The following is a 25,290-nucleotide window of genomic DNA, read 5'->3' as shown; positions in this document are numbered from 1 at the left end:
TGGGACCCTGACTTTAAAACTCCTAAATGGCTGGGCCAAGGGACAGGCTTGGTTGGGGTCATAGTTCTCTATGGTAAAAGCAGACTGTCACTTGATTCTGGTGGTCTCTGAATCTCAACCCCTAATTAACTGAATGGGAAATCTGGTTGGCTGAATTGGGTACCAGGTGTCCACCTTGGGGTGGCAGGAGTATGAATGATAAACCTGGCTGTTGAAAAGTCTACCCCTTTGTATTTGTGGGGCATCTCTTGAGAGTGAGACAGTTGTGTGTTTGGCCGGCATTCCCAAGGGTGACTGGAATAATTCCTTGTGTCCACAATATCAAACCCTACTGTAATTGTTTGTTTTGAGGTCTGTGAGCTCTTTAAAAGCAGAGATGATCATTCTTCTGAAACACTGCATATTAATCTAGTCTCTTGTTTTCTATACGTTATGATGCTTTGACATGCTGGGGCCTTGTGGACCCTGGGGTGATAGTCCCTGCCAGGCTTAGCACATACTAGAGACACCAAGCAGGAATGCCTTTGATATGCAAACCAGCCTATCTCCACCCTCATCCACGACCCTTACATCTAGTTCAGTTGGCTCTGACAACATCCTCCAGCCCCAAATCAGGTAGGGAAGATGCTTCTGGGTAACTAGAGCACTCCTTAAGCCAGACTCTATCAAAATGCTTCAAATTATCTATTCCTTAGCATGCTCAGAGGCAGGGCTGCCTTGTACATCTTTCCCCATGAATCCCCATAGCAAAGGTTTCTACTCTGGCTTTTCCCTTCCTTCTACCTCCAGAATCACCCTGGCACTTTCTGGTTGACTTATTGTGGCCCCCTCTCTTGGCAGCTATAAATAATAAACTAGCATGTGCACATACACCCTTCTATTTTGACATGGTCTCCTGTATGTCAGGCTGACCTTGGATTTGCTATATAGCCAAGGATGACCTTGACCTTTTATTGATCTTCTAGCTTCTACCTATTGTGAGCTGGAATTACAAATGTGTGACATCACATTCCATTTCTGCAGTGTTACAAATCAAACCCAGGGCCTCATGCATGCAAGTTAGGCAAGCACTCTTAACAACCAGGGTACATTCTTAGCTCCTGGACTAGCATTTCAAGGATTATGTCCTCAATTTTTGGCTGCACTCTACCTGAATGCAAGCAAAATTCCAGGTTTATTTAAAACAAAACAAACAAACAAACAAACAAAAAACCCCAAACCCAACACTTGACACAATCTACCACATCCAAGGTAAGTGATAAATATTTATTAAATTAAGTAAGTGATGGAGATGAGTGGGTGATTGAATGTGTGGGTGGATAGGTAGATGGATGGATAGACAGATCTTTGAGAAGTTAGCAGAGAAAGTGTGATGTTGTGCATTTGACTCAACTCTGAATGTTAGGTGCCAGTGCCTCATCCCAAACTCCTTCCTCTGTTAAAAAAAGAATCACAGACAATTACAGTAGAACAGTAGGACTCCCTGAAAAATAGCAATCAGATTAAAGACTCAAGAGAGAAGAAAATGTGTGAGTTCCACATCCCTGCTTTTGTGGGAGCCCTTCCTAGTGTTTGTAAATAGAGATGACGAATGGTCATGCTCTGACATCTCTGTCACCATGCCAGGACTCCCTTCTCTTTTCTACACAGTCACACTGTCTCTGTGGTGTAAAAAGACTGAGTAACAAAGAACTGTCCCTTCCAGTCAAAACTAGGGGAAATTGACAAACTCAATACTGGCTCATTAGGCCTGTAGATGAATTATGGGACATGGAGGGAAACCTTGCTTGGCACACTCGTAATGAACCCAGGATCTCCAGTGATGGATGGATGGATGGAGGTGAACATTAATCTACTCTCACTGGCTCGATGATGTCATTTTTAACCAACAGTAAGCTTCACCCAGAAACCAATCTGGAGACAGAGCAGCAGTAATGGGGAGTGAGGTTGCTGAGGGAGGGATGCGGGGCCAGAGTCCAGAATCCTGACAGTCAGTGCTGCCCTGAGTTCATTTAAATGCTCTGTTTAGCTCTTTCTTGGATTAAAACAAGACAGGACTAAAACTTTAATCAATCCAGTTCAGCTGCCACACTCAGGCACGAGCAGGGAATAAAATGAAGGTCACTAGAGAAGTCTGGGAGAAAGAAGTTGACAGTCTCTGCAGATGAATGGGGTTATGCCAAATGGCCTTGGAGATGAAAAGGAGGCTGGAGCCATAGTTCATTTAGAACTGGAATGGCCATCTGTCTATGGCTGGTGCCAGATTCCTGATCCCTGTGTTTCTTGGGGGTTGGGAGATGTATGAGTGTTCACCTGCCAGAGTGAAAAAAAAAAAAAAAACCAAGTAAGAGCTTGCCACAAAGGAAACCGTCCTGTCCATTCATCAGTTAGGGACTTGTTTAGGTTAATTCATGACTGACATCTGCAGAAAGTCCATTTAAGATGAGTGTAAATGTCACTTTGCACAATGGTACTTGAGTCTCAATTCTTGAGCTCCAGGAAGGGGTGGGAGCTAAGCTTAGCTTGTGTCCCACTTAGTTTGCAGTGAGGGAACACACATGGGAAAATGTGTTATATGCATGAATAAGAGCACCTGCTGGGATTCTCATGGGCAGTGGCAGAAACAGAGACAATATATTAAGGAGAAAGGAGCTCCCAGGAATAGAAAAGTGAGCTAGAGAGCTGGTGCAGGTCCAAAGCTCAAGAGTGTCATGACCTTGCTTTCTGCTGTTGGGAGAGCATGGGACTTTTTTGCGCATGCTCTGTTTTGCTACGTGTAGCCTATAGCTTGGGGTTTAAGGAGTGTTCCAGTCTTCCTCTGGCTTTGGTTTCTTATGTTAGTCTCGATGCCTTGCCTCTTTCCCCACATCCTACTGTCTTGACCTCAAAAAGTAAATGTGTCCAAGATCAACTCCTCCGAGATTTTCTTTGCATCCCATAGGCAACCTCCACAGGATCGGGAGAAGGCTGCTGCTTGCACTGTGTTCTATGTGCTCAGAGGTTAGTAAAGAAAAGAGAGCTAGCCAGCAACCACAGAGAACTAGGGACCTATCAGCTAGGTCCTTATGAAGTCAGCTCTGACCCTCTCTGCAGCTGGACACCCTACTCTCATTGCCTTGGCTCTCCAGACTCCTTAAACGAAAACCTAAAGAAAGAAAAGTGTTGGCTACGGCTGCCTCCATCCTTTCTACCCAGACAACCTGCTCCCTGTCTCCTCTCTCCTTTTCATAGGTGCCACCTTACAGAGTTTGTATTCTAAGCCACCTGGCTTTCTCCAGGCCTTCATGCTTGCTGCTCTCACTTCCTGAAACACTCTGTGCTGAAATATGTTCCTGGCTCCCTTCCCAATTCACTTCTCAGTGTCCAAGAGAGGTCTTTCCTGACCTTATTTAAAGAAACACTGCCATCCCTCACTTGACCTGTTTAGTTTGTCTTCTAAGCACTTGCTGCCACTGATGTTATGTATGTCTATATGAGCGCGCACGCACGCACGCACACACACACACACACACACACACACGTATGTTTAAGAGTGATTATAGGATCCTGTGCAGATATGCAAATCCCCAGATGTTCAAGACTCACTTAAAATAGCCTTGTACTTGCACACAACCTATGTACAACCTCCCATACAGGTAAACTCATTTCTAGGCCACATCTAATATCTAATAATACAATGTAAGTGCTTTCTAAACACCTATTATAGTACTTAGGTAATAATAATAAGTATAATTCTGCACATACTCAATCTAAATGTACTCCCTGCCTCTCAACACCCATGTTTTTGATTTCTGCTTGGTTGATTGATTGTTTCGTTGTTTGTTTGGTTAGTTGATGGGTTGGTTTCACAGATATGGGGCATCCCAATGGCCTTAAATAGCAGTGAGGGAAGAAACATGGGAGAAGGCATGGATCTTACTGCACATGTATTTGTCTGTTACTGGTTTCCCCATCACAATGCTGTTCCACAGGAGCCCCACCTAGGTCTTCTCTAGTTCCTGCTGTATCCAGAGTGTTCATCACCCAGTCTGTCTTAGCATCTTAGGATGATGAGTTATACATAGTTCTCTTAGGGTTATGTGAGAGCATAGGGATCGTGGCTTCTGTCTGCCCAACTCGGCTCCTATCGCATCCCCTGCTTCAGAGCTCTTTATTTCCTTCACTGATTCTCCAAAGCCTCAGTCCAGAGCAACTTTATCTAGCCTGAGGCAGAGTGGCCTGACTCAGACCGATCAAGTATTCTTCCAAATCTATTATTAATGCCTAAGCCGTTTGCCTGAGTCCTCCAGCCCTGAGGCTTCTTATGCTCAAATGTCAGGCTATGAAGCAGCAAGACCTTCTCCTCCTCTTTACACTCTGTCTCTGCTGGGATTCCAGAGCCCTGCTTTGTAATGTAGAAGAGAAAGCTTGATTCTTTTTATTGCATTTTGCAATGTCATTGCTTCCTTAAAGCAAGAAGTCTGACTATATCTGCAGCTGCCTAAGGGTGACAGAGGGAGGGATTGGTGGGTCAAAATACTATCTGTCATGCACTTTGTAATGAAGGAACTCCCACCAAGTATGAATGCCCTCACTGAATTCTCCTTAAAAGCATTTCTAATGGGTGTCAGAGAATGAACAAGCCAGAAAGAACTGAGCTCAGTGTTGCTGGGGATAGAGGCCCTGCAGACACTGCTGAGGTTGTACTCACTTGCCCAGTGTTCCTGGAGAGCAGTCTGCCCACAGGGAATCAAGACCTATGAAACAGTTCATCCTCCCCCATAATGCTTTGGTAATCTCCCCTGGTAATTATCCTTGGGGAGTGTGCTCTGTGAGTATAAACCAGAGGAGCAAATGAAAACATGAAGCTAGCTCAGTGATAATTATGGGATTATTTAGAAACAACAAGACTATCCAAGACAGGAACGTTGTTATTAAGCAGAGTATGGTCTGCTGGGATGGCAGGCAAGGCTAACTGCCTCAAGAGCCTCAGACTTTGGTTGCATCATATGATAGTTCATTCCTTGTCCACATCACAATTCAATGTGAGTCCTTGGGGAAAGGGATTTATTTCCTCCCCTGCCCCTGTCACTCGGGGATCCATGTTTGTACATCTAGAGGCTTCGTTGTTGCCCTTCTGCATCTGATGGTGAGTGGGGAAATAGAGGAAGAGCAAGGAAATTGCAGAACCAGAGCTGCAAATCTGGAGGCAAAGGTATTTCCACCCACACTGTCAGAGCAAGATGCCAGTCACTGGTCACAGCTGACTGCAAAGGAGCCTGGGACATTAGTTGCACTCTAGGTCTGAGATGAGGAAACAGTCTGGAGAATGGACAGCAGTGGTAGATTGACAAGGCACTAACATGATACACATGTTGCTTATACCAACACATGGGGATTTAAATATTAACTACATTAAGCAGAAAAGGCAGAAAGAACACAGAGTACTAATTGAGGCTTTTAGCTAATAATCTTATAATCAGAATTATATATATTGACCAATTCAGAAGTGACTCAGACATTTTAATTGTTTGGGTTATTTTTGTTTTCCTCCTCTGAGAGGGAAGGGTTAGTGGAGCAGTTGTAAAATCATTGAACTGGAAGTTGAATTCCATGTTAATTTTTTCCAGGTTTTTTTTTTCATTAAAAATATGAATGCTTATGTGGATAATCCTAGAGGATATTATGCTACATGAAATAAATCTGACAAATATCATGTAGTCCCTCTTTTATGTAGTGTCTATGAAAATAAAACACTAGTTGCAGAGGCTGGGGTAGGCTGAGAGACATGGGAAGTTTCTGGTTGAAAGGGCTCATACTCTTCAGCTCTGAAGTTAATAAATAAATCTTAGGATTCTAGCATGGTACTGATTGATGGACTGTGTCAATTACTTTGATTGTGGTAATCATTGTGCAATGTGTGCATAAATGTCACGTTATACGCATCCAATATATTTAATCTTTACTGTCAATTACATCTATTTTTAGGCTTTTATTTATTTTCTGTGCATATACATGCACAGGAAGGGGCAGATGCATGCTGCAACATATTTGTGGAGGTAAGAGGTCAACATCACTTCTCTTCTGCTACCTAGTGGGATCTGCGATCAAACTTAAGTCATCAGACAGGGTAACAGCAGGGCAACCAGGAGGAGTCCCAGTGAGAGCCTGCATCGACAGTATAGCAGGGACCAGGGGCCTCGAACCAGACCAATGACTCTGCAATAAACACTTGAAAGTAAAGATGTATGGATGAAAGGATTTACTGTGTTACACAACAGCTTTTATGACGACATTGGTTTTTCCTTCTTTCTTAAATTTTATTTTATTTTGGTGGGGAGGTTACAAGGGATGAGGGTGGATACACAGGGGTGGGAAATGATTGGGATGGGGATGCATGATGTGAAAGACACAAAGGATAAAAGACAAACAAACAATAAGTTTAATCTTTTTTGGGCCTGCCCACAAAGGCCTCTATCTGCCGAACCATCCATCCAGCCCTATCAATTAAACATTTTAAATTAAAAATTAAAATAAATGTGATGCTAATGCGAAAAAACAGAGATTTTTTTCCTGAAATTCTTTCTGATCATAAGGCAATGCCCCATGTACAAAGTTAGAAATAAAAATATATTACTATTTCATTAATCAATGACCACCTTACGTAGCCATTTTTCCCTCTAAGCATCTGCTTGTATGTTTGAGAGCTTATACTATATACTATTTTGCAGCCAGCACGCTTCATTTAACACTGCAGCGGGTGTTTCTCCTTGCCACTAACTATGTCTTTCGGATGCTCCATGCTAGCAATCCAGCACAGTCCAAATCACTCTCTTGGCTGACCTTGCCTCCATATTATACTGATCTAACCTGCTCTCCGAGATCTCTTACAAACATCCCAAAGCGTATTTCTGATTGCTTTTTAAGATAAAGTCCTTAATGAAGACTCAGCAGATGAGGCAGGGAGAGCTTTTCCAGCCAGGCTGGAGAGCTTTTCCAGCCAGGCTGTGCTGTATGGCTAGGCTGCCACAGGGAAGGACTCATCGTTGTTTACATCCCCTCTCGATTCACCTCTGTGCTGTCTGTTGCTATCAATATTTCTCCTTCTCTTTTTTACCAGTTTGATAAGCAGGGAGCTGGATCTGGTGACTTTATGTTTAATTTCTTTGGTTATTTTTTTTGTGACTAAACAGCTTCTTAGATGTGCTCATCATGCATGGCGTGTTTTCTGTTTTGTAAATTATCCATTCATAGCCCTAACCCATTTTTTTCTATTTCTGTCACTTATTGATTTGTAGAGATGCCTTACATAGTAGGAATATTAACCTTTTGCCTGTCAGGTGTGCGGCTAATATTTTTTTTTTTTACATCTAGATGTTTAAAAATCTTTGTGTGATCTATTAGTCTGCTCTGTGACTTCCTATGTTATTTTATGCTTTCAAAGTATGAATCAGATAAATATTTAGCACATTTTCTGATTGTTTTCTCCCTTTTAGGGCATTCTAATTTTGATATGCTTGGAGTTTATGTCGTCTCATGATATGGGATGAGAACTTAGCTATTTGCCACCACCAGAAGATGCACAGTCAAGTGACTCTCTCCTCACTGACAGATGAAGCCTCCTCCTTCATGGCTGGTGGGCGCTTACTGATGAGGAATTTAGAATCTGAAAGATAGAAATCACCACCTCTTGCTGACTACCTAGAGGTCTCACTGAAACAGCATGTGATAGCCTCCACCTGCGTCGGACTCTGAAACACCCAGCAAGAGCTTTGGTGGTTAACAAGAGAAGGAAAAGAGAGAGTGAATGTCAAGGTCATCATCAGTTTCTTTAAGTCGATATGAATGAGGATGCAGTCTTTCTGTGTTCCTTGTCCTGTTTCATAATTGTGTCTCTGCTCATATTCACATCACAGGTAAATTCTCCTTCTCCTTCCCCCTCTGCTAAATATGGGGAAGGAACTGGTTTCTTTTTCCAGGATTGGGTGTAGTAAGTAGTAATGAAAACAATGAACAGCAATTAAATCGAGGCGTTATCTAGAAATTCCCACCTCTGCTTACAGTCTTCGTCTCCAGATGAGAGACAGTGTTGTGCAACATGGGAATGAACGGAACAGGAAGACTGTCCGTGAGGAAGCCCTGCGAGCTGAGGCAATGTGAGCCAAGGACCACAGTGGAGAACAATGAAGGGTCAGTGTTAATCATGAGCTCCAGATGATGGGAAGGTGAAGACAAAACAATGAATTCATGCCATCTTTCTGAGAGACGGAAAGTGGGGGTGCCCCAGGGTCGCCGTGGACATCCAGATAAATATTCCGGTAGCGCTGTACCTCCTTAGACAGATTTGGGTGGTTCTCTCTGACTAATTTCTCCTGCCACTGATTTGGGATTTTGTTTCACCTGAATGGAAAAAATGCCTTGTTTCTGGTTGCCCGTGGCTCTGTCGATGTCTGCAGAGGTAATAATGTAAATCCCTGACTTCTTGTGTGCACAGCCTTCTTGTTGTTGTTCTGGCTTTGTTTCTTCTACTTCAAAACAGAACAGTCATATCACTCAGGATTGCAAAGGCCCTGTGTTCAGACAGGAGATTATTAAGAGAGCTTTTTTTTTTTTAATTTTTTTTTCCCAATGGTGGAAGGGCTAAGACCAATTCCATGTAGCTCTGAGTGATTTTTTTCACCCTGTCATCTTTAAGGATGATGCGCAATGTGTGAATATGGCCCACAAGTGAGGATAATTATGACTCTCCAGCGATCCTGCTGCATTTTGAGGAAGTCTTAAACGAGCACTTAAGCAGTAATGCCTCTGCTCACACTGCTGCGGACCTGACAGAGCTTTGATTCCCAAGCCAGGAGCAGCCTCCTCCCACGATGCTCCCACAAGCACTTTTAGCACCAAGTTATTAGACCATTATGGTCAGCAATTGTCTTTTGCCGCCTTTGATTTTTTTTTTCCTGTTGTCACACATGAGGAAAGCGATGTGTAATGTGATCCAAAATGCCCTTGTTTGTTTTAATCCCCCGTTTTAATATATTATGGCTTCCTGCCATTCTCCTCCTCTGGCAGGACCCTAGGGTCCCTTAGAGATAGCATGGGGCTGGAGTGCGCTGGGCACTTTGGGGCTTTAGGGCAATGCAGACATGTGTCCTCTTGCTAGGTGGGGACTCAGACCTAGGAATGAACCCTGAGGCCTTGGTAGTCTGGAAGGAAAAGAGCAGTCTAGGGACTGAACGTGTGGCTACGATCTTCCAAGCACTCCTTTCTCGCTTTCCAGGAAGTGCAATCACTGAATGCTGCAGACTGGGTGTTTTACAAAGACTATAAACTTATTTCTCACAGTTCTTGAGGCTGAGACATCCAATGTCTAGGGGCTGCAGGTGATGAGACTTTCTAAACAGCGCCGTCTCTTAGTAGAGTTGCAGATCAGGACAGAGTGAGCTTGTGTTTAACCCCAGAGTCAGAAGGGTGACTAAAAACTTTATTTAGGTAGGAACTGGAGAGATAGCTCAGTGGTTAAGGGCACTGGTTGCTCTTTCAGAGGACTAGAGTTTAATTCCCAGCGCCCACACGGCAGGCAGCCCACAGTCATCTGTGACTCCAGTTCAGGAGCTGCCATCCCTCTTCTGACCTTCATGGGCACCAACCACCCATGTGGTACACAGCCACACATGCAAGCAAAACATCCGTTTACGTAAAACGAACAAATAAATGAAAACCCCTTTAATCACCCTTTAAGGATCCTTCCTGATTCCACCCTTTAATTTTTCATGGAGATTAATTTTTAAATTTTTTTTTACATTTGTGTGCATTAGAGAGAGAGAGAGAGAGGGAGAGAGAGAGACAGAGAGAGAGAGAGAGAGAGAGAGAGAGAGAGAGAGAGAGAGAGGAGGGAATGTTCCAAGTGGTAGAATTCAAGTTGTGAACAGAAATAGGGGAAGCCAACTCTGGTATCACTTTCTTCATTTTAGTTTTAGTAATTAGTTTTCTCTTGTTCTACCATATGTCCCAGAGAGGGAATTGAACTAAGATTTTCAGGCTTGGCAGCACGCACCTTACTTATTGAGCCATCCTGCCAGCCTTCATTTTAATTTCAGATGAGAGAAGAGATAGGGTGTAAAAATGATGGAATCAAAATAAAAGGTTGTGTGTGTATAATTTAAAAATATAAAGGTGTATATTTTTCTTGGAAGAATAGTAACAACTACTCAAAAAAAAATTAAGCATAATTGATACAATTTCCAAAACTAAGGATAGACAGAGGTGATGTAAGCAAACTAAATTCTGTCAGTGAGAATGGAAGTTACTTGGTATTATATATTGATGGTGAGTCAAGGAACTGTGATCTCAACATATTGGTCAAAATTATGGTGGGAGCTTACCATAGTGAAGTATGCTAGTTATCTAAGGCAGGAGAATCCCAAGTTCAAGGCTAGCCTGGGCTACAGATCCAATCTGAATAAAAGAATTATGGTGGTAACATTCCAGAATAGTTAAAATAATCAAAAGACTATGAGGACAGTCTCTGAAGTGTGGAATTGGGACAGCTCATTTGACAGGAACCTACACAGTCTGAATGTGCTTTGTGCTTATATCACTTTACATATACATTTTGGAAATGTATTTGTGAAAAGTCAGTGTTAACAATAGGTATAAAGAAAGGGCTAATTAAAGAATGGTTCTTTTCTGCTGGTGGCATCTGCAGCTTGAGTCTTTAGCTAATGATGTATCTACTATCCTTTGGGGATCCCTTCTCTGCGGCTGAGTTCCTGTGCTTCGAATGACACAATCCATCATTCTAAATCAGCATGTGCACTTAACAGTGCTATTTAAACCTTAATAAATATTGTATCATCATTCACAGGGGATGTTATGGAGAGAGACGAGAGTTTGTATAAAAGAGTGACTCTTCTTGTTAGGGTGTGTGTGTGTGTGTGTGTGTGTGTGTGTGTGTGTGTGTGTGTACATATATATGTCAAAGAGATGGACACCAAGAGGAAGCAAAATTTCACTGGCACTTTTAAAACCTTAATGGAAAAACTCCCAGCACCCTCTTCATTTCCTCAGGGATGGGGGGAATCAAGGGCTCTCTAAACAGCCCAGGGCTTGTGCCTCTGGCCCTACACCTATGCCTCAGTCTCAGTCAGTCATTTTCCATGTGTTTTGTGACCTCTCTAATCTCAGAGGTATGGGTTCATAGAGGACCTGGTGAGATTTCCCGTGAGAAGTGAAGCTCTTGTCGCTGATGACCCATGTTGCTGGTGACTGGGACCTGGTCAGTGTGTTTCCAGTTGGGCCTCTTACCCACACAGATATATGAAAGTACCAAGATAATGCTATTTAGAGAAAAGGGATAGTAGCATACACAGCCAAGAGTGAAGTGCTCGAAGGCCACAGAGAATATCCTGGGCTCTTCTTATGGGACTTAAAGGAAGTAGGGTCTGGTTACTACACAGCTGAGTTACTGTGGGTGGTTCTACTTGAACTCATAGATTAGGTCATATATTCTCTGTTTTTGAGACACGATTTATTTGAATTGGCTCATCCAGGGATAAAGAGTGTTGATAAGAGCTCAGGAGATCAAAGCTCAGAGACCTTGGAGGTCTGTTGCCTTAAGGCTGGAGAAGGATATCCCAGCTCCAGGAGAGACAGCGATCTTCCTTTTCTTGGCTTTTTGTTCTTCCCAGGCCTCTAGCTAATTAGACAGTTCCCACCCACACTGAGGGCCGATCTTCCCCATTGAGTCAACCAACTCAAATGCCAGAAACATCCTCCCAGAAGAACCCAGAAATGACATTTTCCTAGCATCTGCATAGCTTTGATCCAGTCAGGTTGATATCTGAATATGTGTATGTGTTCTTCTCTTTTTCCTCTCCTATTTTATTTAAATAATGTTTGGGTTTTGAGAACCTATTATTTCCCTTCTTCTCTTCCCTTCCCCAAACTTCCCATATACCCTCTCTCTTGTGCTCTCTCAAACTTATGATCTCTATTTATATATTCATTTATCCTATTGTGAATTTCTTTTCCTACAATGCATTTGTTTTAAACATTCCCATGCCCAATTATGCATAGACATAAAAGAATAAATAGGGGAGTCTCTTAAAAGGTTTCTAGAGGACATAGTTTTGCCCTCCTGCACTTGTACTTTAAACCAGTTCAGACCAGACTACTATTTCTATTCTTTATACCTGGATACACTGGGAACACACTTGAATAGAATCTGTCTAAATCTGAATGTCACCACAGGTTGGGAAACAGATAATTGTTCAGAGATGAGCGTACATGTAGTCCAATGCATACACGAGTTCGAGGAATTCTGAGGTTGCCAGAGTCATTGTTTGGAGAGGGGTGGATGTGCATAGCACATAGTGACAAAGGAACTAGGCTGTGGAGTGCATTATTTAAAGAGGTAGGTATGTGATTAACCCAAACCAAATGGATGTCCCGGAGGGCTAAGCTGTCTCCTATGCTTGCTTTACTACTGGCACCAGGATCTGCCTTGGGTATGGAAAAGTGTGCTCGAGTGGTAAGCAGTTCCCCACGGCTTCAGCTAGAGGTGCAGGGCCCACTTCTCAACATCAGGCTCTTGCCACCTGCAAGTCTTTACTCAAATGTGTGTGCATGCATGTGCCCACACACATGCATACACACACTCATTATAATAGAAATCTCAATAAAGCATAAGCACACAGTGAAAGACAATGAGTTGCTAAGGAGACATCCAAGCATCTATTTAAAAGACAAACAGCTTGATTTTGTGCCTGTGCTCCATACCCCCCTCCCTTTTTTTTTTTTTTTTTTTTTTTTTTTTTTTTTTTTTTGTCTTAAAGCCTACTTTTGAGTTGGTTGCTATTATCCCATTTTACTACTTTTTTTGTTAGAAGGTCTACATTCTTTTTGATATTCTTTTTGATTCATGAGGTACTTCTCTATATAGCCACCATGCATCCTTGAGTTACCCAAGTCTAATGTCAACTCCTGGATCCTGGCAAGGATCTCCTTGCCTGTCTCTTTGATTGTATGTAGATCATTGTATTTGAACAATTGCTTACATAAATATATGTGACCTCCCATGATATTACCTTCTTCTGGGGATGTTAGTTTGCTTGTTTCTGCTCTACTTCTTGGAAACACTTGTGTTCTGGGTAAACAACCTTTAAGGCAAATTCAGGGCTTAACATTTCCTTGGCTGGATAGATAGATGACCATTTGAAGACTGATTCACTTTCAACTCTCTGACTGACTGTGCTGTAGTCCTTAGCTTTTCATTGATTGGTGGGTTCCCACATTTCTTACTTTTGTCCTTTCAGATTTTGGAAGATTGCCAGAATCATGGACCAGCAACGTAACAGTCTCTTGCATATCAGCAAATGTTGCAGGGCAGGAGCCATAGCAAGCAATATGCTTCCTACTGCTGCATCTACACAGCTGTTCTTCACCATCTTATTGGGTTTTTGGTGATTCTAATATGCTGTTTTTGCATTTCATCCATGTTTCTAATTATTCCCTAAAGCAAGATTCATCTGAACTGCTTGCTCTGCCTTTATTGATAGACCTTACTTAGTGAATGAGTTCTGAAGAATATTCCAGGCAATGGGCAAATTGGGAAGTAGTGGCTAGTCTTGGCTGTCAACTTAATTAGACTAAGAAATGACCAGGAAATTGCTAAGGCACATGGAGACAGAAACAACTAGATCATAAGGGCTCTGAATCTAAGGAATGGTTTGATTCATTGATGGATTTAAATTTTAAATAGGCTGCTGGGATTCAGTGGAATTACAGAAGGTGGGGCCTAGTTGGGAAAAGTTGGTCTGTTATTGGAGGCTGTCTGTCTCCCCTGTTCCCTTCCTATTTGGCCTTCTTTCTGCTTCCCGATCATCATGAGTTGAATAACCTCCTCCCCTTCACATGCTTCTACCTTCACCATGGTGTTCAGCCTCAGGCTGGGCCTAGAAACAATGCAGCTGGCCATGACAGACAAAGCCCCTGAAACTGTGAGCCCAACAAAAACATTAAAAAACAGAAATGGCAAGATGGCCCTGATGAACTGAGTTTGGTCTCTGTATCTCACACAGAGAACTGACTCCCTAAAGTTGTCCTCTGACCTCCACATGCACAGTATAGCAAGTGAAACTGCGTGTGCACCCATGTGCATGTGTGCGCGCACACACACACTTGCAATAATAATCGTAAGTAAAAATTTAAAATTATAATTTATATAATACATAGTTATATAATAAAAATAAGTCACAATTAAAATTATTTTAAAAATAAGAACTTTAAATTAACACATAAAACAATAAAAACCACCATCTGGGAGAAACAGTGCCTTGAACACCAGGTTCAAAATACAAGAAATCCGTAAAGCAGGAAATGATCACAGTCAAGGGCTGTGAGTAACAGTGCATGGCCTCGGGACTCTATTGCGGGATTGTCCTAGGGAAGTGCAGAGAAGCTGAGACAAGAGGGAGACCTGCTGGGAGACACTGCCTAGTAGTTGATGATAGGCAAGGGTAAGAACAGAGACAGGAAGGCATCTTAAGGGCAGAGACAGGGATGCTTCCTGTCTTCCAGAACATTCCATGCTGAGCATCAGCAGTGAGTGTGAGGTCACTCTTAATACATGTACAAAAACAACAGGGTGAGTTTGCACAATTACCTGTGATCAGCTCACCTTGCAACCTTGAACAGGCAGAAAATTAGCTCACTCTAGCTGTGGGGCTGTAGGTATCAAAGTAACCATGGGGGGGCATGGGAAGTGTGAGTGGGGAGAGCAAGGGCTCCCACTCTTTTGGGATAGTGTAGAGGTTTCTGTCATTGTGACAAAGATTTTTTTTCTTCTTTTTAATTTGGAAGTAGAATTTCCCCCCCCCCCGGGTAGTGAAGCCTGAGAAAAGTGAATTCAGTGTTCTGTGATGGAAGTAATTTCCAAGCTCAGATAGAAAAAAGCAAAAATCAATCGGAAAGTTAGTTGTCATGAACTGGGGCTTAGGACTGGGGCCGACTCCCCTTGACCTTAGAAAGAATTACCCTGATAGAATTCCCAGCTTTCCTTGCTTTTGCTCCTCTCAAATCTAGGTCCTTAGAGAGGTCATTCAGCAAAATAATTTCAGATGATACCTTCAGTGCTCTTCAGGGGCTGTTTGGATTTGATGACAGGAGCTGCAAGTAGCGTGACATCATCTGTAACCAATAATTCCCCAATGGCACTCTTTTTGTAGGGAGCAAATCTATGTTGGGAGCTCTCTTGGAACCATCTTTTCTAATGATTGCAGCCCATTGCAACTTTGGGCAGGTTAGCGGAGCTCTGGGCACCATCTGTAAGATGGGAGATAGCAATAGTCCCACTCTTATAGGTCTTTGGTAATAATTAACTGAGATACTCCATTTAAAGAGTTTAGGACAGAGCCTGACACACAGTAAATTCTCCATAAGTACAGGCTGCTGTTTTCCTTTAAATGTCTTCAGTGTCATCTAATATTTTATTTACTAAACTAATACTTCTGAGAACTAACCATATATTAGAAAACATGCTAGATTCTGGAGACATAAAAAGAAGTACAATCTAATGCTTGCTTCTAAGCAGCTCCTGGTAGAGGGAGGGAGTCAGTGAGTAGGATTCAGGCAGGTAGAAAGATATGTGGATGGGCATGTAAGAGACTTGTAGTCTAGTGAGTCATCAAGGGTTTCTCAGCCAAAGAAATTCCAGAAAGAAGGAAGATTATACATGAAGAGCTATAGGCAAAAAAGGTGATGGAGCATGTAAGTGCTTTCTCCATTATGACTGGTTATATGATGGGAGGTTGGTGAGAAGTGAGGCTGGAGAGTTAAACAGATCCTTGATGAAGAAAAACCTTGAGAGGTATGATGGACTTTGGGCTTTATCCTAAAAACACTGGCGAACAGCCAACCTCACCAAGTAAAGAAGTTGACAGAATTAGGCTAGTGATATAGAAGAAGTGAGCTGGTCATAATGTAGGAAATGGGCTGGAAAGTTCTAGACAGTTATAGAGGCAAGATCAATTGAGACCCCTTTTTTATCTCTCTGCCTTTCTATAGGCAAAATATTTAGTCCCAACAGCCAGATCTCAAATCAATGACAGCAACACATCTTCACAGTGTACAAAAAAGATTGTTCCACAACACCCTTCCTCTCCTCTGTCCATATCAAAACTTGCAACTGTGGAGGCCACAACCAAATCATCACTCAGTGTATAATGTCAACCTTCAGTTTTGCCTTGAATAGAAACTAGTAGCTCCTCCATACACAAACTATCTCTTTAAGACATTAATATGTCAACTCACCTGTGTTGTACTAGAAAGCCCAGTTAAGACCTTTTTCTTAAAGATTCAATAGTGAGGCATGTAGAGAAATACTTGGCAATTAGAGAACTTGCTGCCCTGTCATGAGAACTGGAATTCAGATCCTAGCACCCACGTTGGACAGCTCACAAACACCAGTGATACAGGAGATCTGATGTGTCTTCTGGCTTCTACGGGCAGATATACTTGCACATACAGGTACATGCACATAAATAAATAAATAAATAAGAAATGGCTTTATTTTAAATTTTCAATAATAAAATGATGGATATGAAGCCTTGAACTAGGTCAGAGGTGGTGAAAAATAAGAAGAAGAGTGGAGATAAATTAGGTAAGTGAAATGTTATCAATTAGTAATGGAATAAAAGAAAAATCAAGGACGAGTATCAGACAAGTATGGTGATACACTCAATTTGGGAGTTGGAAGCAGAAGGATCAGAAGTTCAAAGCCAGTATTGAATACATGGTGAGTTTGGGACCAGCGTGATCCATGTGAAAAACACCTGACAAAAACAAAGCAAAATAAAGAATCCTAAAAATCAAAACAGTGAAAAACGTATGACTCCAAGTTTGTACTTTGTGGATTGGATGATACCATGTCCTAGTGCTGTTCATTATGAAGAACTGGAACCACTTTTGGAGAAAGGGATAAGTTGAGTTTTAAGTGAGGCTTAGGTATCCGTAGATAAATAGATATGTTTACGTGAATCCCAGAAGATATGAAGATTGACGAGTTATTAGTATGTAGGTAGGATCAGCCAGGGTGATCCTTTGATGACACAGCCCTGGAGGCTTCTCTGGCTGTTTCCAGGAAGATGCATACTGGGTAAGACAGAATAACAATGGTCAGAGATGCAGGGGATCATGGGAAAGGATGGTGTTTCAGAAAAGAAGGAATGGCAGAGTGACAGGATTGCATAAAGAATAAAATGATCATAGCGGAAGAGAGCTGCTCAGGGAATCGAGGAGGGAGAAGCATTTGGACTTCTTCCCAGGGATATTCTGAGGATGATGCTCAGTAGAGTGCTAGTGAGATAAAGGAGGAATAAGGGGGGAGGCAGTGATGACCTAAGAGTAAAGGGATGCTTCAGATATCTTCATGCACAGAGAAAAACACCTGCTATGCTGACACCAATGGAGATCAAAGACAAGGAGACGAGGAGCAGACTTGTAAAGATGGAGGCAGAACTCAATGAGAAAGGAGTAACATATACAGCCCCGGGCTTAAGTGATTAGTGGAGTATAGAAAGAAGCAGAGCTTGGGAAAGGCAGCTCAGTTGACAGAGTACTTACCAAGCAAGTACAGAGCCCTGGGTTCAACCTACAGCATCCCATAAACTGGGCCTCATGGGGCAGGCCTGTGATTCAGGTACTTGGGAAGTAGAGGCGGGGGAGATAAGAAGTCCAACAACATAGTGAGTTTGAGGCCATCTTGGAAGGGTCACATTAAACCCTGTCAAATCGTAGGAAATGTAATCTTACAGCATGGGCTGTAGCAGAGAGTGAGGGCGGGCATGGTTCAAGTTGAAAGGTTTGAGGACAGTAAGCCCCTTTGAGGAGCCAGGAAGAGGTGAATCTGATATCAAGTAGGGAGACATGTCCTGTGCTATGGTTTGAATGTAAAATGTCTCTCAAAGGCTTATGTATCTGAACACGTTGTGTTGTCCTCAGTTGGTGGTGCTGTTTGGGGAGTCTTTGGGGCCTTTGGGAAGTATGGTATATCTGGAGGAAGCGAGTCACCGAGTGACAGGCTGCAGCGACCACTTGAACATGGGACTGTATACCCCTGCCACATGTTCCTGATGGTATAGAGCCACTGGTTTAACCACACTTTCACTGCCGTGACTGACTATATCACCTCACAGTGGGAGACAAGTAAAGTCTTACTCCTCTAAGGAGCTTTCTGTTGAGTATTCACAGCAATGAGTGCATAACTAGTTGCTAATAACCAATACACTGTGCCCCTGTGCAGAATGCTGATTTGGGAGCCCCTGAATCAGTGTTGGTACAAACTACTCTCACCTGCCTGCTTCCTGCTTGAGCTCAAGGACTCATTGTGCATCAGAAGAGATAGAAACTTCAAGGAATTCCAGGCTGGGGGTGTGAGGTGTGTGAATGGAAGTCAGCAGAAGCAAGGGCAGGGGTGGCGGGGGGAGATGAGGGCGTGGAAATCTTAGCAAAATCATCACAAGGCAGTGAGTTCAGTGCTCTAGGCTGGGTAGAAGTCAAGATGACAGAAGGCCGGCAAATAAAGAAACAGAGGAAAGAGGCAAAACATCCAGGGGAGCAGGCAAGCATTTTGACTCCAGCTTGCACTTTATTTGCAGAGCCATTTCCCGAGCCCTACTGAAATATTTTATTGGCTTTTGGTTGCTAACATAGATGCTGGGCCCAAATGAGAGTCCTCATAATTTGTGAAAAGAAAAAGGAGTCTGTGCTTGTCTTGTAAATAAGCAGACAATGAGTGCTGCACTGTCCGGACTCCTACTGACAGGATAGCTCTGGTGGTGGGCGTTCTGATACTCTCTATGGCATCATCGAACGAATCATTGAAATTCAACTGCAGTACCAGCACATTTGAAAGAAGTCTGATGAAAATGCAAAGTTTATGCTGTCTCCAGTGACTTCAGCTAAGTAAAATAAGCCTAGAGGGGAAAATAAACCATTTCCTAAAACTTCACACAGGGAGAAATAAAAAACTTTCAGAAGTCACAAGCAATGATGAGTATTTCCAAAATGGAGTTTGATTAGGACCGTTAGAAGCCAGAGGTGGTTATGAAAACTAATGGGCAATTGGGAAGTGCTGGGTACTGTAATCAGCTCTGGAGAGGGAGTGATAGAAATGCAAATCCAAAGCTGCCCCTGGATCCCTTGGCTAAGTGCAAACACCTAGAGGCAGAATCAATTTTTCACTGTTCGATGATAGCTGCCTTTTCTATAGGGTGAAGGCAGAGGGTGAAGATGCTTTCAGGGTTCTTGGGAAATAACAGGCAAGTAGATGATAAGCAATTACTGATGTTGCTAACACACACTCCTTAGCTTCTTTCTCTGGAGAGGGGTTGCTATCCTGTCTTGGTCACAGTTGGCTACCCCAGCTACTAATTAGTTGTGATTGTTTTCATGCTCAGGAGGGAGGGAAGACAAATACAGGATAGTGAGCCCAGGGTGGGCATTTTCAGTGTTGGTCTGGGGACAATAGGGAGAAGTCTGAAGAGGCAAATGAGAGGGTTTTAGTAACCAGCTCTTCCTGCTTGAGAAGTTTTGGTGGGCGTTTGCTCTAGATCACACTGTGTATGAGTGTATGTATATGTGTGTGTGTGTGTGTGTATGAGTGTGAGTGTGTGTGTACATGGACAATATTGATCTGATAACTATGTTTTTTTTTTTTCTTAAATTGAGGGTGAAAGCAGAATTAGGGATGTGGACTCTATTATAAGGGAAGAGGAATTGAGCCAGGTCACATTTCCCCAAGACAGAGCACCTTGCTCCCTTGGCCAAGCTTGAGAAAGCCTAGGGGCCAGCCAGAAGGAGGCAGTGCATCTCCTGGTCACTGAAAACAGGCTTTCCATCTCAGGGGAGAATTACGGTGCTTTGAAGACCTGAAAATCAGAGCTAAAGATCCTGAAATATGGGGGAACATGGTACAAAAGGCGGACAGGAGGAAGGATCTCCCACTTCCGTGTGGAGGTGTCACGTGGAGGCTTATATGCTGAAATCGTATACAGAACAAGGAGGAAGTGACAGTCTTGTCCAAGTGAGTAAGGACAGCATCAACAGTACATGGGTGCTTGTCCAGTGGGTTTCCAGATGAGGCAAAGCCTGCACAAACAGTCTCACTCGGCAAGGACCAGTGGGCTTCAGGACAGCGCAGAATACTGCTGGCACCGCGGCCTACACTCTCTTCTCTCTCCTAAGTTGATGATTCTCTTGGCAGTTTTTAGTATCACTTTGTCAGTATAGTCAGGCACGCATGGGACAGATGTGCTCATTCCTGAAAACCCAACGTTTTTCTCAGATATTTTCCCCTGAAACTCTTTGGGAACTGATGATTTTCAGGAAATACCAGCTATCACACCAGATCCTGTGAACTGTGCTGATTCAGTTCAGACAGAATGGAAGACAATGGAAGTTAATGGGTGGTTGAAATATAAGCTAACTGTACGCAGTGTATGGTAAATCTCTGTAAATATGCTCTGTTATGTTTTGAATGATATTGTAGTTCATGAAAATGTCTGACTGTATTTGTCAACTTCTAGTTTTGTAAAGACAGGATGTATTTGGCTTGATATTCAGCCAAGCTGCAAAATGATAAGTATTGTTTTTGGTTTAAAGATGGTTTGATGTAAAAGTTGGGATAAAAACTATTTGACATATTTGTTTTTTTACTGGAGGTTAAGGTTGGAGGTTGGGAATAACCTGTTAGTACGGAAAACATGCCTCCTCCTCCAACAAGACCACTCTTCCTCCAACAAGGCCATGCCTCCTAATAGTGCCACTTGTTATGAGCTTATGGGGGGCCAAATACACACAACAGCATAAGTAGCAATTAAGGAAGTTCAAATGGAAACGGAATAAAAACCAGGATCTCTGCAAATGAGCCTGTATCTGGAGGACAGCCCAAATCCACATCAGTCTCTAACAGCCTTGGCCACCAACCTCCTGATGCTGATGTGTAGTGCTCTAAGTGGGGAATGCCCCCATGGTCTTGATCATTGGGATACTTGATCTCAGTTGGTGGCATTCTTTGAGAGGTGGCCTTGTTGGAGCAAGAATGTCACTGGAGATGGGCTTGAGAATTTAAAGATAATACCATTGCTTGCTCACTTTCTCCTTTCCTGCTTGTGGTTTATGCTGGTTTGCATAAGAATGACCCTCATAAGCTCATATATTTGACTGCTTAGTGACCAGTGAGTAGAACTCTTTGAAAAGATTAGAAGAATTAGGAGGTGTGGCTTTGGTGGAGGAAGCGTATCACTGGGGGTGGGCTATGAGGTTTCAAAAGCTCAGGCCAGGCCCAGGCCCAGACCCAGGCCCAGTCTCAGTCTCTCTCTCTCTCTCTCTCTCTCTCTCTCTCTCTCTCTCTCTCTCTCTCTCTCCCTCTCTCTGCCCCTCTGCCTGCTGCTTAAGGATCAGGGTTAGCTCTCAACTACTTTTTCAGCACCATGTCTGTCTGCCACACCTGCTGCTGTGCTCCCCACCATGATGACAATGGACTACATCTCTGACACTCTAAGCAAATCCTCAGATGTTTATTTCAGCAGAATTGCCTTGGTCGTGGTGTCTCTTCACAGCAGTAGAACAGTAGCTAAGTCATGGTTCAAGATGTAAGCCCTCAGCTCCTGCTCCAGCCTGCTACTTGCTGGCATGCTTCCCTGCCAAGATGGGCCCTTATCATCCCTTTGGAACCATAAGTCCAAATAGACCCTTCTTTTTATAAGTTACCTTAGTAGTGGTATTTTACCACAGCAGTAAAGGACATAATGCATAGGTGGTGCCATGGAGTGGGCTGTGACTGGCATGGCCATACTGGTTTTTGTTTTGTTTTTTGTTCGATTTTTTTTTTTTTTTGAGGAATTTGGAAGACTTTTTTTGGAACTTTGTGCTAGAAAAAGTAGTTGAATGATGTAATCAAGGCTTCAGGGGTAGGAGCCTAGAAGGTAGTTCTAAGAACAAAGCATACTGGTGTGGGGTGGGGTGGCTGGGTACAGTTTAAGAGATTTCAGAGGGGAATAGAATAGTATTAGCAACTGGGCTAAAGTTCTTCCTTTATTGTGGTATTTTGGAAAGGAACCTGTCTGCTTTGTGCTCCTAAGAAGCTGCCTGGGGCTAAATCTAAGAGCAATGCATTAATTTCTGTGGCTGAGGAGATTCCAAGACAGCCTAATATTGAGTCTGTTATGTGGTTATTAGTAATCACTCCTATGTGTGTCTGCAATGTAACAGAGCAAATGATGCAGAAGGAAACACAAAATAAACAGTTTAAAGAGAATGAGAGTACCAGGAAAGGTAATGTTGTAGCCATGAATTTAGCTGAAGGATATAGAAGATTAAGTAGAGGCTGGATCTACATTAGAATAAAGGGAAGATCTCACCCATCTAAGTTTCCAATTTAGGAAAGGAAAAGGTCTAGGGACCTTCTGTTCTTATAAAGTAACAACAAGCAAAAGCTTCTGACAAGGAGGCTCAAGGGGGCCAGGGTCCATCCTACCTGGTAGTCGAAATTGGCAATGTCATGAAAATTAAGGGGTTATAGTAATTTCAGATTATTGCTGAGGCCAGGCAACTTGTGGCAGGGAAGTCCTTGAGAAAAGATCCTGGGAAGGCAAGGAGCTTTGAAAGAACATTGTCTGGTGGTGTGGAAGTGAAGCCTGGGTTTTGTTACTGACCCCAAGATATGGGAGATGCCAGATTCATGAGGCATCTGCCACTCAAGCCTGTAGTAGCATCCTTGGAGGCATTATCCCTCTCCAGCTGACCTCCATTTGGTTCATTGTCCCATCTCTGCCTCTATATTTTGTACTTTTTAAAATTTCTTGTCTCTTTAGCCTTTTTTTATTAATTTTTTATTTTACATGTCAATCCCAGTTCCCTCTTCCTTCCTTCCTCCCTCCCTCCCTTTTACCTCTATGCACTCTGACCATCCTCCTCTTCCATCCCCTCACCCCAATTCCATATGTAGGGCAATGCCATCCAGGTGGGGTCATGTAGATCTGACAGGTCATGTGAAGTAGGGACTAGGGCTTCTCTCCTGTCTCTAGGTTAAGGCAGTTATCCCTCCATGGGGGATGTGTTCACAAGGTCCTTTTGTGCACCAGGGATACATCCCGGTTCCACTGTCTGAGGTCCCTTAGACTGCTCAGTCCTTCTGGCTGAGACCCATATTCAAGGGGTCTGAATCAGTCCCATGCTGGACTCCCAGCTATCAGTCTGGGGACCTGTTAGCTCCTCCTTGTTCAGGTCAGCAGTCTCTATGTGTTTCTGCAACCTGGTCTTGTCCTCTCTGCCTGCATCTGGGTTCTAGTTCAACTCAGTATTTAGGTAAGGGTGTTTGCTTCTGTTTCCGACAGGTATTAGATAAGGGCTCCATGGATAATTTAGTTGTTGATTTCACTATCTGGGAAGGGCACTTATGGTAGCCTTTCCACGGATGCTCAACTTGTTAGTTGGCGGCAGTCTTGTAGGTCTCTAGACCTTTCTTTAGGTTCAGTTTTCTCTTCAAACCAATATTGGCTCCCTCTTTTAGCCTTTTATAGTCTTTTTGCAACCCACACATAGATTTTCACATTCGCAAACACACACACACACACACACACTATTAAAAAGTTGATGCCTGCTTGCCTGCCTGTCTGTCTGTTTGTCTGTCTCCTCTCTCTCACACACACATACAAACACACACACACATCCAACATATAGTTTTCTTTTTGTTTTTTACTCTGTGTTGTTATTGTACAGAACTACCCTCCCAGCCAAACAGCAACCATCTTCAGGAGTTCCCCTGGGTCTGTTTTCCAAAGCTCATGGCAACTCAGCATTTGGACTCTTTACTTTCTTCTGAGTATCCAGTCTGTGGTCCCAACTGAGTGAATGAATAATGGAGTAAAAGGAGGGCATGGCTACTCTTAACATATGGAGACATTTTTATTGTAGACATTAGGGAGAACACAGGCAGAGGGAAGAGCCCTGGCTGAACATGGCCAACAGACACCTGACCATTAGAGAAGGAGTAGGGGAGGGCCCAGGCCAAGAGACCAAGAGACCAGCATAGCCAAAATGGTTATGAGTTATATGGGGATCAGGCAGGGGGGAGGGAGAGGCTTAGGGTTGGGTGAGGAGTGTCTGGAGCTGTTGGTTGATGATAAAGGGATGATGTAATCTCTTCTGCAACTACTTCCTGCTGAAACAGGGCTATCAATGTCAGGGCCTAGGAAGGCTGGGAAGGGAGAGAGGAATGCAGGCTGGAGGACATCTGTTTTTGCTTGTTTGTTTGTTTGTTTGTTTTTGTTTTTTCTTGCTGCCCGGGGTTTTGTGGATCACCTGGCACCAGTGAGGTTCAGGCTGTTTTGGAGCCATCTGTAGATTTGTTCCAAGGACACTGGTGCAGGCAGTTTGGGAGCACTCTGCAGTTGATTGGAAATTGCTGGGACAGATATAAACTCAGAACAGAAGGTAAAGTTAAGGAGCTTAGGAGGAAATTCTGGGGTGTACATTTGAAACTTCCATGCTCATGGCCCTGGTAGTTGGGGGAAGAAAGTCCCAAGACCAGGGGAGAGAGAGTCAGAGAGAAAGAGAGATCCATTTTACCCTCAGGAATAGACTGGTAGGGAAACTTAGGGATACTTATCTGGAGTCCATTTGTCCTGTGAGAGGTGGATCTATGTTGACTTCCTAAAACTCACATGAAATTTTTAAGTTTACAAAAAGAGATAAAAGTTCTAGATACATTAGTATCACTACTGTGTGTAATCTGTTCTGAAATTCACAGTGTAGAGAAGGCCATAGACTCACAATTTGAGTCGTAGTAAAAGTGTGGGATCCAAACATGATTCTGGCTCATCAGGGTTGACAAGCACCTTCAGCAGCCCTCCATTTTTGCCATGTAGTTCAAGCTGACTTTAAACTTGAACTCGTCCTCTGCCTCCCTGTGACTAGATTACAGGTTGCACCAATACATCTAGGAACTCAAAACTTTTGAGTGGCTACAATTAGCCACCCAGTGAATATGTGTTGGTTATGACTAAATTGAAGCCGTCGGTTCTTGGCAGTTTGTATGGATAGTCTTTATGGGAACTACAGACACATTTTTAAAATTCTTCTGTTAGCTGCATTCCTGTTGTCAAGGCTAATTCTTCAGTGAGGTGGAATGGTGCTCCCTTACTGTCCAGCATTCAAGAGGCTGAGACAGAAGAAGTGCTATAAGTCTTTATTCCATTACTATATTATCTAAGGGTCTGAAATGTCTTTAAAAAACAAACAAACAAAAACCCATAG

This window comes from Phodopus roborovskii, unplaced genomic scaffold, assembly GCF_943737965.1.
Source record: "Phodopus roborovskii unplaced genomic scaffold, PHOROB, whole genome shotgun sequence".
Lineage (NCBI taxonomy): Eukaryota > Metazoa > Chordata > Mammalia > Rodentia > Cricetidae > Phodopus > Phodopus roborovskii.
This window is presented reverse-complemented; position numbering follows the sequence as displayed.